Source organism: Chaetura pelagica, unplaced genomic scaffold, assembly GCF_000747805.2.
Source record: "Chaetura pelagica isolate M959 unplaced genomic scaffold, ChaPel_1.0 scaffold479, whole genome shotgun sequence".
Classification (NCBI taxonomy): Eukaryota; Metazoa; Chordata; class Aves; order Apodiformes; family Apodidae; genus Chaetura; species Chaetura pelagica.
In genome coordinates, this window is record NW_009954537.1 from 625,465 (window position 1) to 642,192 (window position 16,728).

Here is a 16,728-nt window from a genome sequence, read left to right on the forward strand (position 1 = left end):
TGCTGCACTTACAGCTTGAGAGACACATCATACACATGCAAATTGGAAATGGGTTTATAGCAGTTCTTACTAGGCTGTACCTTATGCAGTAGAATCTGACACAAAAGCAAATGATTCCTCTATTACAAGAGAATTAATTTTAGAGAATCCGTGGTACATTCAGACCTTTTAAATACAAAATTTAACTCCTGAGAAACTTCCCTAAGACAGCACAAAACCTTGACAGCCAAATTCCTCGCTTCTTCTGTAGCAAAACTGAAGATATTAAAAGATACGACTATAATGTATCTGTAGTGCAAAAAAACTTTAGCTAATCAATTTCTTGATGCAATAAATTCTGTATTTGCATTTGGTAGGATAAATATGGTTGAGTCACCATCCCTGGATGTATTTAAAAGTCATGTAGATGTGGTGCTTGGGGACGTGACATAATGCTGGACTTGGTAGAGTAGAGTTAATGGTTGGACCCGATGACCTTGAAGGTCTTTTCCAACCATAATGATTTTATAAATATTTTATTTCCTGGATTTATTGCTGATGACGGTCAGAATAAGGCCAGCCCTTCACTGCATCCATCAGAACTCATTTTGAGGAAAAATACTTAAATTACTCTGGGGAGATAGTCAGCCATGCAAAAATAACAGCTGCAGTTGTGATTATTTACTGACACTGATAACTGACTTCAGCTCCAAGTTAGTGGCAACTTTCTCACTTCTGGTAACTCCTTCAGCCAAGAGCTGCAACCTTTCCTAATGCTCTGAACACCACTTAGTTGTCTTAAGAGACTGAAATAGTCATACACTCTCATTTGCATGTACTGCATCAGTAGGAGTGTAGGCAGCTGACAAAGATTTGTTGTAGTCATCCAATTTTTAATGAGCTACACTCAGTTCAGATGTACACCTGGATGAGCTACTGAGTCAAACAAGGTGGCTTAGTGATTTTGTGCAACCAACTTCTAAGCTTAGCCAGCTGTGTAAGCTGAAAGGAGTGCTTTATTAGTGAATTAATACATAAGTCTAGTAAAATGAAACTATCAAATCTAAGCTACTAATGGAAAAAAAAAAGCAATCTGAAACAACTGAATTTTGACTTTGAAATTCTGAATGCTTTTGGTCTCCCATGAGCCAGGAATGATAAGGAAACATATGCAGTGTTGTAATCATTTTCTAAGACAGCTTGAGAGCAAGAGGATTCATTTTAAAGTGATTACAAAACTTTATTGTTAATCAAGTTAGCATTTCAGCTTTTAAGAAATGCAAAGCTCTTCTCTAGGGAAACCTACACTTCTGTTTTTGAGCTACTTTCAGTACAGAACCAGAGCAAAAATACTTTAATCTAAACTATTTCAATTTCCAACTCTTAAATAAATAATGTAATTTCTATTACTTTATGGGAAACAGTTTGTCCATGCAATTTTAAAGATGTTACTGAAACACAGAAGAAGTTATGAAGGCAAAATTAGCTGTTTTATAACAAGGATGTTTTGAAAATCTCCTAAATCTAATAGACAGACAAATACTGCTCATCTCTATATTGTAGTGTAGCTCTAAAACCTGATGTGTATCTATAAATATGGTAGTAAACCTAATATATTTTTATTATCCATAAAAGTAATGTATCAATAACTTATCTAGTGAAAACAAGTGTAAGTAAATTTTTTGTTTCACCAATGTGGATTCAGATCCTGACATTTAGAACTACCTATAGTTTCTATGAGAACACTTTTGATATACTTTCCTGTCAAAAATGGCCTCCTTTGAAAAACTAACCTTCCTGTGAAAAGTCTGCTGACTTCTACATTTTATTTCATTCTGACATTCTTGAACATCGTTAAACATGATCTGCATCTAAACAGATTGGTGTCTAACCTTTCCTCGCTCTGGGTTTGTAAGAGTTTATAAAACTATTTTGTTTACAAGTGAAAAAATATGAGGCATAAGTTAAACAAAAGTTAAAGCAGACTCAGAAAAAAAGGATTAATTTAAACATGTCAAATTCAAAGGAATTCAGAATTTTCATAAATACTCTTTTCTTCTTTCCACCAGTTTTAGAAAGGATGTTTGCTTTGACAAATATGAATTCATACTCCATTTCTTAATGAACAAGTTAGACATTCCAAGCCCCTGTATGGGTACCAAGCAGTACTTAAACTCTGGCTAACCACTAGGCACCAGTCCTTGCAAAGTTATTACCTTCAGCATGTCCTGCCTAGTGCTTTCTAAAAGGCTCTAAAATGGTTTTCTGTCCAGCAAGTATTGAAATGATCCTGCTCAAAAATGTCACTATGCTATTTAACACGTTTGAAAACCAGAACACACTGCAATGGGAAAACCAGCTACTTTTGCTGGCACAGCTAAATCAGGAAAGGGTGCAGCCCCTGATTAATGTTGCAGCGCTGGAAGAAGATGCCATTTGTGGTTAAACTAGCAAAGATTGTGGAGTTTTTTACCTCATGAGGAATCACTTTACTATGCCATCACAATGTGTAGCTTATCTGACATAGATGGATCTGCACTACAAGTATTTTGGCAGCGTTATTCCAACATTCCTAAAGGAAAAACATCTCAACTTGCACTGCAAGCCAGTTCTAAATGTGAACTGAAAGCACACGAGCTGTCCTAGTGCAGACCCACGTGTACACTCATCTACCCTGTGAAGCACTACGGGTTGCTTCCAGTATTTAAGTTTGTTCACAGAATCAGAGAATCACAGAATCCTAGGGGTTGGAAGGGGCCTCAAAAGATCACCCAGTCCAACCCCCCTGCCAGAGCAGGGTCACCCAGAGCACATCACACAGGAACGTGTCCAGGTGGGTTTGAATGTCTCCAGAGAAGGAGACTCCACAGCCTCTCTGGGCAGCCTGTTCCAGGGCTCTGTCACTCTCACAGGAAAGAAGTTCTTTCTGATATTCACAAGGAACCTCCTATGCTCCAGTTTGCACCCATTGCCCCTTGTCCTATCACTGGTCATCACTGAAAAAAGCCTGGCTCTGTCCTCCTGACACTCACCCTTTACATATTTGTAAACATTGATGAGGTCGCCCCTCAGTCTCCTCTTCTCCAAGCTGAAGAGACTCAGCTCCCTCAGCCTTTAAGGAAGATGTTCCACTTCCTTAATCACCTAGAACCAGATCATCTGGCTTTATGCTGCAGTCTTGATATGACCTTATTGCTGGCAACAAAAAGGCTTATGATCAATAAAGTGGACCAGGTACTAACCTGGGGTGAACTGACAAAATCCTGCCACATTCATGGCAGTGGTGCTGTTTCTGGGATGGGTTGGCTCTTGTGCAAATTTGTTCAAAGGGAAGACTTTGTCACTTTTGAAACGTGAAACAGTGTTCCCTTTAGAGGCAAATAACTCTTTGGATTCCAGGAAACATTTTGGTCAAATCTTTCTCACCCTCTTATGAAAGACAATGATGAAAACCACACATGGGAGTAAACTGAGAAAGAACCAGTCTTCCGCCTTAAAACATCAGCAATGGCATATTCAGATCTTTCATATACTGATATATTTCTCAGCACCATCACAAATTAAGGCTGTTCTTAAGCAGACTAGAACAGGATAAGGAGCTGCACCAGCTACAGAAAAGAGGAAACTGTAGGAGCCTCCAACCAGCAAATGTTGGTGAGAAAAATTGTAGGGTAGAGGACAGGTGCAACTTCCTTTCACTTGTTTTTTTGCCCCATTGCTGTTAAACACGCCAGCCTCACACTGCTGCAGACCATACACTTAAAGAAGACATTAAACAGCTGTTTTTTAAGAGCAGTACACGCCTGTGCTACTGCAATCATCCCAGCTAACAGCCATTCTAATTAAAATCCCTAAATTTTGGAGCCCTGAGAACACTGAATTGCTAACGAGAACTTCATTTTGAAAGCTACAAGGCAGCAGAACCAAGATAAAATGCTAGTGAACCCTTTGTCCTCTCATCTTAGGCAGAAATCCTTGCAGAAGAAAAGAAAGGACAATTTTTAGTAGTGAGAACAGCAGGTGTGGAGGTTGCCAAGCAAAAGGAAAAAAAAAAGACATGCAGAGCAACAGAAAGTGGCTTTCAGCAATCAATTTATCTTTTTTTTTTTTTTTTTAAATGAGCATGCATTTTTGTAACTGAAAAAACAGGTAAAGCCAAGCTGTGCTGCCAAGTGTAATGTCACAGGCCCCAACCTTTGTTTCACATCCTTTGTTTTAGTGGATGTAAAAAGTGCTTATTGTATTGAAAGCTTGGGCTTTCAGCAGGTTTTCTTTCTAGAATTTCAGATAAATCTTGCTTCTTGACCTCACAGAGATCAAGCATTGAACACCCCCTCCCCATTGAACCCAATGGAGTTGAGGAAAAATACAGGAATGCACCAGATGCATTAACTGCACACTGAAATTTCTGCCTTTGTGTAACATTTATTTGTATATGGTCAGTAGTCACAAGCCACTGGCATCAGTGCTGTACTTTGTTCCATACAGCCACCTGCCTAAGAAATGGTTTCCACCTGTAACACCTGCCATTTATAAGTCTTTAATTAGAGTGCACATAGGGAAGAGAGACTGGAAATAAGCTCTGAAAGCCTCATGTACAGGCACAGAGGAAGTGAAGCTCAGCTCACATCTGAAACAGGTTCTGGCATGGTATTCCAGGTCATTCCAGCAAAAAGCTGGCACTGACTGCATGTGACCCGTACGTACGTTTCTCTCTGCATCGCTACTAGAAAAAAATCCGGTATTTATAGGGATTAGTTTTACATTAGTAAACAGTGAAGCTTAAAGGCAAAACTTAAATGCCTCAAGAACATAACTGCAGTAAGTGCCATAATAAAGACTGAAAAATATACCTGGTTTCAATCATGGGGCTAAGTCCCACTGGATTCAGTTGGATACAAAATTTTGTCACTACTGAAATAGGTTTTGCTGTCAACTACCCTTGAAACACATTTTCACCTTTGCTTGGTACATTTGCAAGTTTGGTAGGAAGTCAATGAGCTCATACTATACACACTGCAGAAAAATCACCCCACATCTCAAACAACAGCAGGTGACCCTGAAACAGAGGCTCATGCCTACAAAGCAACGGACCGAGGAATTACCACCCTTGTGGATGTGTCATCCCCTGAAGTGACAACTGTGCCCTACAGTGGGAAACAAAGCATTCCTCAAAAAAACATTATCCATCTTTCTGTAAGCCAGTATTAGGTTTTCAGTTTGAGCATCCTTCTAAATCCAACTTACCTCAGCATGCACTAACAGTAACCACCTTGTAACTTGCAGATAGAAAGTGTACTGACTCATGCGTAAAACAAGCATGACCCAGCCATGTATTTTTATTCAGCTCAATTGATTTATGATATATGAGTTTTCTCTACATAGAGAGGTGCATTTATTTCTGCATCTTGTGCAAAGTAACTTTACCATAGTGTTTTGATCAGCTTCTTAGCTAACTTAATTACAAGTTTCAGGGTAAAATACCAGCTTTACCAAGGTCAGTGGGAATTTTGCCTTGAAGTCAATAGGATCAGCTTTTTACACTAGATGCTCACATCCATAGTAACTTGTCTTCTGGTTGCATTACCCTGTGGTTCCAATTTACAGAATGTCCTGAAATGGTTCCCCTGACAGTGACATAAATTTCCTGTTTTTCTTATAGATCAACATATAGAACAACATCAACAGAACATTTCAAGTTCAGGTATCTCACAGGTAAGGAAGAAGGTATGGCATTCATCATGTGTGTCACACGTCAAAGATATTACCAGCAAGCAAATTACAGTCATGCAGTCCATTTCTTCTCCTAGATATTTTAGAACCTAAAGAAATGACAAAGAGAAGTGGGGAGGTAGTACTATTTCTGTTTTACAGTAAAGAAGCTGATGCACAGAGCAGTTACAGTCATGAAGGAAAAATGCATCAGATTTGAGAAGTGTATATCAAGTTTCTAGGTCTAATGCTTTAAACAGGAAATACTGATGAAATTATACACTCCTGTGAAAACCAAAATTCTGGCTGAATAACTGCATTTCCTCCCTGCAACACCACCACATCCACTGCATGGAGTGTCTGAGTCTGTCACTCTTACAGGGTGACAGCAAAGACAACATCTGTGTGCGCTGCCACCAGGTGAATGATTTGCTCAGCCTGGCTGCTGAGCTTAAGCAGGAAGTGGAGAGGGTAAGGACCGTATGAGAATGTGAAAGGGAAATAGATTGGTGGAGCTGCACCCACCCTGCCATCCTTAGGGAAAAGGCAGCAGGAGGTAGCTTCACAAGAGGTAGAAGAAGAAGTTCAACAAGGCCAAGTGCAGGGTCCTGCACCTGGGTGGGCACAACCCCAGGCACAAATACAGGCTGAGGGGAGAATGGCTGGAAAGCATCCCTGAGGAGAAGGACTTGGGGGTGGTAGTAGATGAGAAGCTCAACATAAGCCACCAGGGTGTGCTGGAGCCCAGAGAGCAACTGCATCCTGGGCTGCATCAAAAGAAGTGTGGCCAGCAGAGCCAGGAAGGGGATTCTGCCCCTCTACTCTGCTCTGGTGAGATCCCATCTGGAGTGCTGTGTACAGCTCTGGTGCCCTCAGCACAGGAAACACATGGAGCTGTTGGAGCACCTCTGCCATGAAGACAGGCTGAGAGAGTTGGGGCTGTTCAGCCTGGAGAAGAGAAGGCTCCAGGGAGATCTTATAGTGGCCTTCCAGTACCTGAAGGGGCTGCAGGAAAGCTGGGGAGGGGCTTTTAATCAGAGAAGATAGTGATAGGAGAAGGGGTAATGGTTTTAAACTGAGAGAGGAGAGAGTTAGGTTAGATATTAGGAAGCAATTCTTCCCTATAAGGGTGGTGAGGAACTGAAATGGGTTGCCCAGGGAGGTTGTTGATGTCCCTTCCCTGGAGGTTTTTAAGGCCAGGTTGGACGAGGTTTTGTGCAACCTGATCTAGTGGTTCCCTGCTCATGGCAGGGGGGTTGGAACTTGATGATCTTTAAGGTCCCTTCCAACCTTAATGATTCTATGATTACTTCATCAAATTCTATGTGAAGGATCCCTTATTAGCCCAGAGTTTCTCACAATCTGCGTATTTTAGCAATATAAAATTAATTACATTTGTTAAGTGACAACTTAATTCTCCTATAACATGGGTATTTTTAGCTATTTTGCTTGAGTGGGGAACACAGAAAAATTATCATAAAACCTGACTAAAAAAGATAGGACAAAAATACTCCTAGTGCTACAGCAGCTAGGAGGTGAAGAGAGCACAAGAAGCATGCAAATTTTATGAGCAGAGTATTATTTTAATCCTAGTATCTCAATGCATTTTCAGGGGCTGTTGCCAAACATTGCATCTACTATAACTTTTTTTTCTTTTGCTCTCTTGTCTAATAAAAAAATAATCCTTTTGGCAGCCATCACAGATGCTCATTCTCCAGCAATTTTCTTTTCACTAACCATAAGGCCTTTGATGCCCACTATACAATATATTTATCAGTATGGATGAAGTCATAAATCCCAGACAATCAATTGTGTCTTGCAACAGTCAATTACATTGAAAATATACTGGATTATGAAATCCTTGGAACTGAAATGCAGCTGAGCTGAATCTAATGGAGTCTGTGACGAGAGGGGCTTTTTATATTCAGGATTAACCCACTTCAGCTACAGGTTCCAAAACCAAATTTCAGCCTTCCCCCAAATAAATTAGTTTGATGTGGACCAAGAAGGATTGAAATCTGCCTTCCTTATTTTATGTGGAATGACAACTCACAGGAACATTTCTGAAAAACTCTGAGGGAAAATCTGCTAATATTTCAAGAGGCAAATGAGGAGACATGATAGAAACTTTTAACAGAAACTGTGACAGTGCAATGGAAAATGGGGTCATCCAAGTAAGGAAACATGAGTCAGATGCAAAAGTGATTTCTCCTCTCCTGTATAACCTTATTCTATTCCTTTTCCTGTGGTGGGGATGGAAAAGACCAGCTGGCTTCTGAAAAACTCTTCCTTCTCTTGAATTTTTATTTGGCTTTCTAGTTGCCTCTAAAATCCTCCTCTACCTCCCTGCCATTGATACATCATCTTGAAGTAAACAGTCTATTCCTCAGCTTCCTTGGAAATCAACTGTTTTCTACACTATTAAACATACTGCATTGGTTTGTGGTATTTCAGCAAAGGCCATATCTTTATTAGTCTGTATGTTCCTTGTTGTCCTATTTAGTCTCTCTCAAAAAAATGAAATATCTCCTTATCTTGGTTAAGCTCCTCGTCCCTGAATCCTCATGTTCTAATACCTCAACTTCAACATCAGTTAAAAGGGTAAGCACAGACTGCAGCATGTTTTGGTGTAATTTCTGTCATGTAATTACCATCTAAATTACTGTCCTGTTCAGGCACCACAACAATGGCCTTTTCCAAAGGCTTTTGAATAGTCAGTGCATAAGCTGTTGTAGTTACTGTAAGTCTTAAATGTAACCATAAGTCAAACCAACTTTTACATATATTGTCTAGAAATCTTGATTTAAGAGAATAATCCTGTTTTGTAGTTATAGCAAAATGTAACAAACAAACACAGCCCTCCTAAGAAGGCTTTGCCAATCCAAGGTCTTTCATGCAATGAGTAATTTATTCTTACTTAGCATCTTATCCATCCTACACTAATACAATGGAAAAAATGTAGTTGTCCTGGTTGCAATCATGAAAAATTTTTAAGCATTGAAATCATTCTGATTACAGGAAATCATCTGTCCAAGGATGGCTCATGTAGATTTCAAAAGCCAAAATAGTACCTTGTTCCTGTGCATGAATTTTTGAGGGTTTCTTCTGCCTCTGCTTTGCATTGAGACACTGTCAGCCTTGCTGTCTCATCCCAGAAGGTATATTCATGACACGACACAAACACAGTATCAGTAAAACATTAGACTAATCACTGGAACTGCAACAGAGTTTGTTTTTTGTTTGATCTGTCCTTTTCTGTTTGTTTGCTTTGGCTTGATTTTTTTTTCTTTCCAGCTAGCATGACACTTGCTACAACTGCTGGAACTTTAGCTTAATCATCCTTTTTCTGCTTACTAACCAGGCTGCTATCAGCCACTATGAGGTGGCCATGCTCTAGATAGTTAAGCTCAGCTCTGTTCTTTTAAACCTAAAATTGTCTAAGTTTCTTTCATATGTAGTTTAACTCGTAAGAATTTAAACAAGTTCTTGTTCTTAAAATGTCTTCTTTGAGGAAAAGAGTTGATTTCCTTCTTGTTCATGGTATAAATCAAAACAGGACACTTTTATTATACTACATGCACCAAAGATTATGTTTTCTAACAAGAATGATAATTTACAAAGTCAGCTAAAAATGACGTTTTTTAAAATGAGAAATGTTTCATATTCTAGATTCAGACATTTGAGAGCAACAACAACAACAAAAAAATCCATAATTTATAAACATTCAAAAGCTTATTTTATTTCTCTCTCATTTGTAGAGCAAGAGAAACACACACTGTCCTGGGTCAAATGAAACGTTCTGGATTGATTTAACAGTTGTGGGTTTTTTCTACCCTTGAAAAGGCAAAACCATTTATGTTTGACTCTATTTAATGTCACTCTCATTCCTCATACATTTTGCCATATAGCCAGTAGCTCAGAAATTAAATTCTAACGCCAACTTCATTACACTTAAGTCAATGACAAAAGTTCCTGTACAGAAATGCAAAACGGAAGTTTTGATTTTTAACATTAGGTTTTTAGGGGTATTTCAGTAAAAGAGGCTACAGTGAAATTCCTACAGAAAATCTGGCTGTCATATCAGTCAGGTCAAACACAGTTTTGCTTCTGTAAACAGACTGCTGGTTACTTAAAAGTGGACATGAGCAACAGTTTGTCTTAGAGGTAAATTCCTCCTGTATCTCTTTCATTAGAGGCTTATGATGTTCTGAAGAAAGTTACTCATGAAAACTCTTTTGGTAATTATTAAAATCAGCAACTTATTCCACAGCTATTTCTTTGTTTCTATAAATGTCTGTTCTTCTCCAGAGCTCTTATCAGCATAGATATCTTTTAGTTCAATGACTTTTATTGATTGATTGTAAATAAATAGTAAAGGCTACTGGATCAGTTCAACATTCTCTTATTTTTTACATTACAAAAGGGCTGATCTTCCCTTGCTGTATCACTTCTAATTTTGTATGCCCTTTTGCAACCCACTTTCCAATAAACAGTTTGAATCTTTTCAGTATTCTCTGGAGCAAATCTTCTATGTATTGCCAGGGGAAAAATACAGGAGGAACTAAAGAGTCCTTGATTAGGAAGCTAGAATTATCTTTTAATAAGGCTTGGTTCATAATGCTTATTTCAAAGCTGCACTTAGAAAATGAAAGAGTATTGAAATATCATTTGATCTGAAAAAGTAAGGGAACAGCTTCAAAATGGTTTGAATTAGACTAATTTTTACATATCTGAAAAAACAGGGTTTTCTTTGAGAAGGTACATCACAGTAGTTCAGAAACCTCATCAACTATAACCACCACTCACTAAATAACAAATAGTTTAAAGAAGGCCATGTTCTTAATCTAAGGTACTTCATCTAGGAACTATTTACTCTTGCAGGATGCTTTTAGGTAGTATCTTTGGGGTTTTTTTCCCCCACTACTGTCAATTGCATACTGAAAATATCAAACAGAAAGGGGAAAAGTGAAATCTCATCTTGCTCATAACTTCTGAAAGCAATTTTGAACAGAAGAATGTCCAAAGGAAGCCATACAATTCATCATCTTCCTCATATCATTAACAATCACTGGGAAGGCCCCTCTAACTTACATAAGTATTTCTTTCTCAGACTAAAATTAAAACTCTCCTTGAATTGCAGCACCAATTAAGAAATAACTGAAGAAAAATCACACTTAGAAAACCATTTCTCAGTGAATCAGGCTTGCAGCTTGAAACTGCAACACTGTGGGCACCAAGTTCCATTTAATCCTTCACAGAAAGGTTCATCACCAGGTTAGGCATCAGCACTGTAATTGCCTTCCAGTGTCATGAACAGTGTCACAAAGGGGCTCTTCAAATGAAGACTATTGCCAAATATACTCAGAGATGAGACCAAAGCTCATCTGAAGAAGTTATAATCTTCAGTGAAGTCAAGAGGTAGCAAGCATAAGTCAAACATCACAGTTTGCTTCCCTGCAGGGCATAGTAATTTGATAATTAATACAGGTAAAAGTTGCAAAGGCAAACACGTAAGAATCACTGATGTGTATGAAAGAGTAATTCTATTTGTTTATCTAGTAGAAAAATACCTGGGATCTTTGTGTAGATAAAGCAAGCCATAAAGAAATCCAGAAGGGATTGTTTGTTAAAGCAAGCAGAAAGGAAAACTGGCTAGGAATGAAGACAAATATGACAATTAATATTTACAAACTAACAAGCAAAGAGAAAAGCCAAAGCAGCCATGTGTATGATAGCAAAACACAGAATTCTGAACTAAAGATCTCTTACTGACTGCTAAATACATCCAATACAAGACAAATTAGATGCACTTAAGCATAGACCTGTGGGAATATCAGCTCGATGTACTTGAAACAGGCTGTTAATAAAGCACTGTCTCAATTCCAACTGCCTAACACAGCCAGTTCTGAAGAACATCCATGCAAAGGGTTAACAAAGAACTCACAATTAAAATTACTCATTTCAAAATCCAGGCAGTCATATTGGTGTGACTGCTCACAGACATTTTCAAACTTTCTGTGGGAACAGATTGATCAGCATGGTTTTAGAAAGCCAATGTTATTATTAAAGAGACAGATCTTCCACAGAAGTACATATACAAGGTTTCAGAACAAATCAGTGCTTGGAAGTGCTGCCAGTCAAACTGAGGCATGTGTTTGGGTTCTGTTGTTTGTCCTATAGGTAGAGAAGAACACAAGACAAGTAAATTCAGCCTTACTCAACATAGCAGCATGCCAGGAACATGAATGAAAACTTTTATCTTGGTCTGATACCAAGGGAAAAGCATCCCAGTCAACCAACTTTTCTCCAGTCAGGCTTCCCATTGCACTCATCACTAGCTAGCAGGAAAGTGGTATTACCAAGAAGGGAACAGAAAAACAGAAGAGGAAGCCAGTTGAGACATGCACATAAAAACATTAATCCCTTCAACATCAGGGCCTCCTACAGCATGTCTCCTGGCTACAAAGGCTCTAAGAATCATAGAACCATTCCGGTTGGAAGAGCCCTTTGGGATCAGTGAGTCCAACCATCATCCTCACTCTACAAAGTTCTCCCATAAACCAGATCCACCAATACCACATCCAAATGACTCTTAAACACATCCAGGGATGGTGACTCCATCACCTCCCTGGGCAGCCTGTTCCACTCTCTGACCACTCTTGCTGGGAAATAATTGTTCCTACTGTCCAGTCTGACCCTGCCCTGGTGCAGCTTGAAGCCCTTCCCTCTTGTTCTACCTTTGCTCTGTCCCAGGAGCCAGTGAGCACCCTGGGCTCCAGCTCCTGGGAGCTGCTTCCCAGAGTACCCAAGGTCAGCTGGAATAAACACGGGGCAGGAGTGACTTGCACCAGGTAGGAGAGCTCTGGTTCATCCCCTCCACTGCGTTGAAATTTGAGGATGGACAAAGTGGGCTGGCAGGGACAGCCAGGCTGAGCTTTTCTGCTGCCTGGGGAGAAAGTGTTTCAGTGGGTCTGGCCTGGGTGGGCAGTGTCACATCTTGGCCACACAGCCCAGACTGCTGGAGCCACAGCCTGCTGGGTCCTGGGGCAGGATGGGATGGCTGGAATGAAGACAGTGGCTTGATGGGATGTGCTCTCCCAAGCCCACGACTTGAGGAGCATGGGGGTGATCCCTGGGGATTATCCAATCTATGCAAGTCTCTCTCTGTAGAGTCTCCCTGTCCTCATGCAGATCAACACTCCTGCCTAGCTTGGTGCCACCTGCAAACTAACTGATGATACACTCTATGTCCTTATCAAGATCATCAATAAAGATGTTTAAACAGAAACGGTCCCAACACTGAGCCCTGAGGACACTTGGGACTGGCCCCAGCTGGACTTGACTCCACTGACCACCACTCTTTGGGCCTGACTGTCCAGCCAGGGCTTGACCCAACAGATCATCTGCTCATCCAGGCCATGAGCAGCCAGGTTTTGATGAGAGTTCTACAGGGAACCGTGTCAAATGCTTTCTGGAGGTCCAGATAGACAATATCCACAGCCTTTTCCTCATCCAATAGCTGGGTCATCAGGTCATAGAATGAGATCAAGTTTGTCAGGCAGGACCTGCCTTTCATAAACCCATGCTGACTGTGCCTGATCCCCTGGTTATCCTCTATATGTCTTCTAATGACACTCAAGATGATCTGCTCCATGACCTTCCCTGGTACCAAGGTCAGAGTGACAGGTCTATAGTTTCCCAGATCCTCCTTTTTGCCTTTCTTATAGATGGATGTTACATTTGCTGCCCTCCTCCAGCATGCAAGAAGTTTGTGGAAAAGCATGAGCAAAAGTAGACAAAGGCAAATGCACATGCACATCTGTGCATTTAAGAGAGAGAATGCAATGAGAGAAGCCTAGAAGTGATTTGATTTGATTACAAGCAGTTACATAGTGGGCACTACAGCAAAAGCATTTCCACCCTAATGGATCTATCAACCTGTCAACATTACACCACAGCACCTAATTAGCCTGCTACTTTCTTATCCACATGGCATCACATTTCAATTTGTCATTGTAGATGAAGGATGCAAAACACTCTGGAAAGGTTTGTTGTACCCTAAGAAAAATACTGACCCAGGCTGAAAAAAGTCACAGATCACACTTCTCTTAATGGACTCAGATGTCTTGTTCTTTTGCAAGGCAGTTTTTTTAAGTAAAAATGACTCTGTCACTAATTAAAAGCAGCATGACTTCTGTTCAACCACTAGAGGTTTTACTTTCAGAGACCAAGTGATGTGAAAGTGATTTCCACCTTGTCATTTGAAAGATTTCTGTAACATCTTAAGTGACAAGGAATATTCTTGGATATTGATATTCTTTTTCTTTTGGGTGTTCCTGAAGGGTTTTTTAATCTGACAGGTATATTCATACTACCTTAAAAAAAAAAGACTCCCTATTTGGGTATAGCAGCTTGAGTTTTACCCTTTGGATTTTGCAAAGTCATCACTACACTAGTCCTTTTTGGTCACCAAGAAGGATTCTATATCAGAGGAAGCCAGAATACTTCATGTAACCAACTAATGGGAGCAGAAACATATGCCAAAGCTTTTGAAACATTCTTGGTTTTAATTGAATCGCAGAAAGCTGGCCCTAAATGTTCATCATTCCATGTTCTTCACAATGAAATGGAAGTGGCATTTCAGGCTTCCCTGCTTCAACATTTGTCCTCGGTTACTTGTGCTAAAATGATGGAAAATTCTAGGATATGTGGGTTTTGACATATATATGATATGCACAGTATGATATGATACATGATGTATGCGATACATAAGATACTTATGAAGATACATGACATGCAATATATGCTATATGTGATATGCTACGTGATACACAAAACATATTATACTTACATATGTAAGATATGACTCAGACATGATATATTGCATGATAGATATGTATGGCACAGCCAAGATACATGATAAATGTATTATGAGGGATAGAGATATGAGAGATGCTAAAACACAACCTTGTTTTTTGAGAGATCCTCATGAGATCAGTCACATTCCACCAGAGTAACCTCTGCTGCTACCTGGACTTTTTGTGAATTCGATGAAGGGCACAGAGCAGGTTTAGAAAAATAGGAGCATGTCTGAACCTTGTGCAGTCCTGATCCTCCAATGACCAGCAAAGCAATGACTTTCATTATCACAATGCACACTGTGTGTCCAGTGTAATAAAAACTGTTAATATTGGTGAGTTTATTAAGGTATTTCCACCTCCATAGTTGATCTTTTGGAATCTGCCTGAATTCAGCTAACAATCATAGTACAATGTCTCAAGCTGCTAGATGTGACAAAACAGCTTTTCAAACCCACTAAAATACATTTTAAAACCTATTCCAAAAGCCTTTTTACTATCTTTAAGTAAAAATCTCCCATATATTCAGAGAATCCTGGGGTACATCTCACCTATCTTTAAAAACTTTCAGCACTGCACAGATTTATATCTACTCAGCTCAATGGAGAAGGAAGCACTTTTCTGCACACAAATCAATACGAACACCTCTACCTGGAAGATAAGGAAGGTGCTGTTGACTCCAGTGAATGCTGACAAGTGAACTGCATAACGCCTCAACGTTAACGAATCACATCCTGTCCACTAGCACCAAGCACCAGCTACGTGTGAGACAGTTTTAAGAAACCTTATTTCTGACCACAATTGATTGTCTTTTAGTCAAATCCAGCAGAGAGGACAAACTGTCCTTAGAGATCAATGAGGAATATGCACTGCCAAGAGACCAAGCTGTAACTACGATATGCACTAGAAGCAGAGAAATACCACTGGCAGAGGCAGACTTGAACTTTCTTGAGAAAAGAAGGATGTACCAAGTGAAGCAAATGCAAGTGTACAGAGGACAATCATTATGCAAAGTGCAAAGAAACCAAACTATTACATGCAAAAGAAATCTGATACAGAAAGTTCCCCGTGAACCTACGTTGAACTGACAGCAAGGTAACTTCGTGCCATATGAAGAACAGATGCAGTCACTGCAAGGGGATTATGTCACTTAAGCAAGAGCATGAGGACCAGAGCTTGCATAACTTGAATGAGAAACATGTCAGTAACATAATTAATTCAAAAGCATTCTATCTAACTTTTATGTGCAGGGTTTTGAAGAAAGACAAGCCAGATCATCAGCCTGAAATCAAACAAGCTGCTTATTACTTTTGTATTTTGCATAAAAAGTTGGGGGTTTTCGAAGTTTTTATATCATAACCACAATTTTAAAAAATTAAATTAAGGTTCAAGAGTACTTTGTTTTCATAATCACAGAATCACAGAATGGCAGGGGTTGGAAGGGACCTCTGGAGATGATGTAGTTCAACCTTTCTGCCAGAGCAGGATCCCCTAGAGCAGATTACACAGGAACACATCCAGGCGGGTTTTGAATGTCTCCAGGGATGGAGACTCCACAACCTCCCTGGGCAGCCTGTTCCAGTGCTCTGCTACCCTCAGAATAAAGAAGTATTTTCTTATATTCAGGTGAAATCTCCTGTGTATCAGTTTGTGCCCATTACCCCTTGTTCTGTCACTGGACAGCACTTAGAAGAGTCTGGCTCCATCCTCCTGACAGCCACCCTTTATATTTATAAACATGGATGAGATCCTCCCTCAGCCTCCTTTTCTCTAAGCCAAACAGACCCACTTCTCTTATCGCCAACTCTCATAGCCCTTCTTCACAGGGCAGATGCTCTGGTTCCCTATCATCCTAGTGGCCTGTGCTGGACCCTCTCCAGTAGTTCCTTGTCCTTTGTAACTTGGGGAGCCCAGAACTGCACACAGTACTCCAGGTGAGGCCCCACCAGAGCAGAGTAGAGGGAGAGGAGAACCTCCCATGACCTGCTGGCCACACTCTTCTTAATGCACCCCAGGATGCCACTGGTCCTCTTGGCTGCAAGGGCACATGGTTGGCTTGTGGTCAGCCTGTTGTCCACCATGACTCCCTGGTCTTTTTCGCCAAAGCTGCTGTCCAGCAGGTCAATCCCTAACCTGTACTGGTGCATGGGGTTGTTCTTCCCCATATGGAGTATTCTAC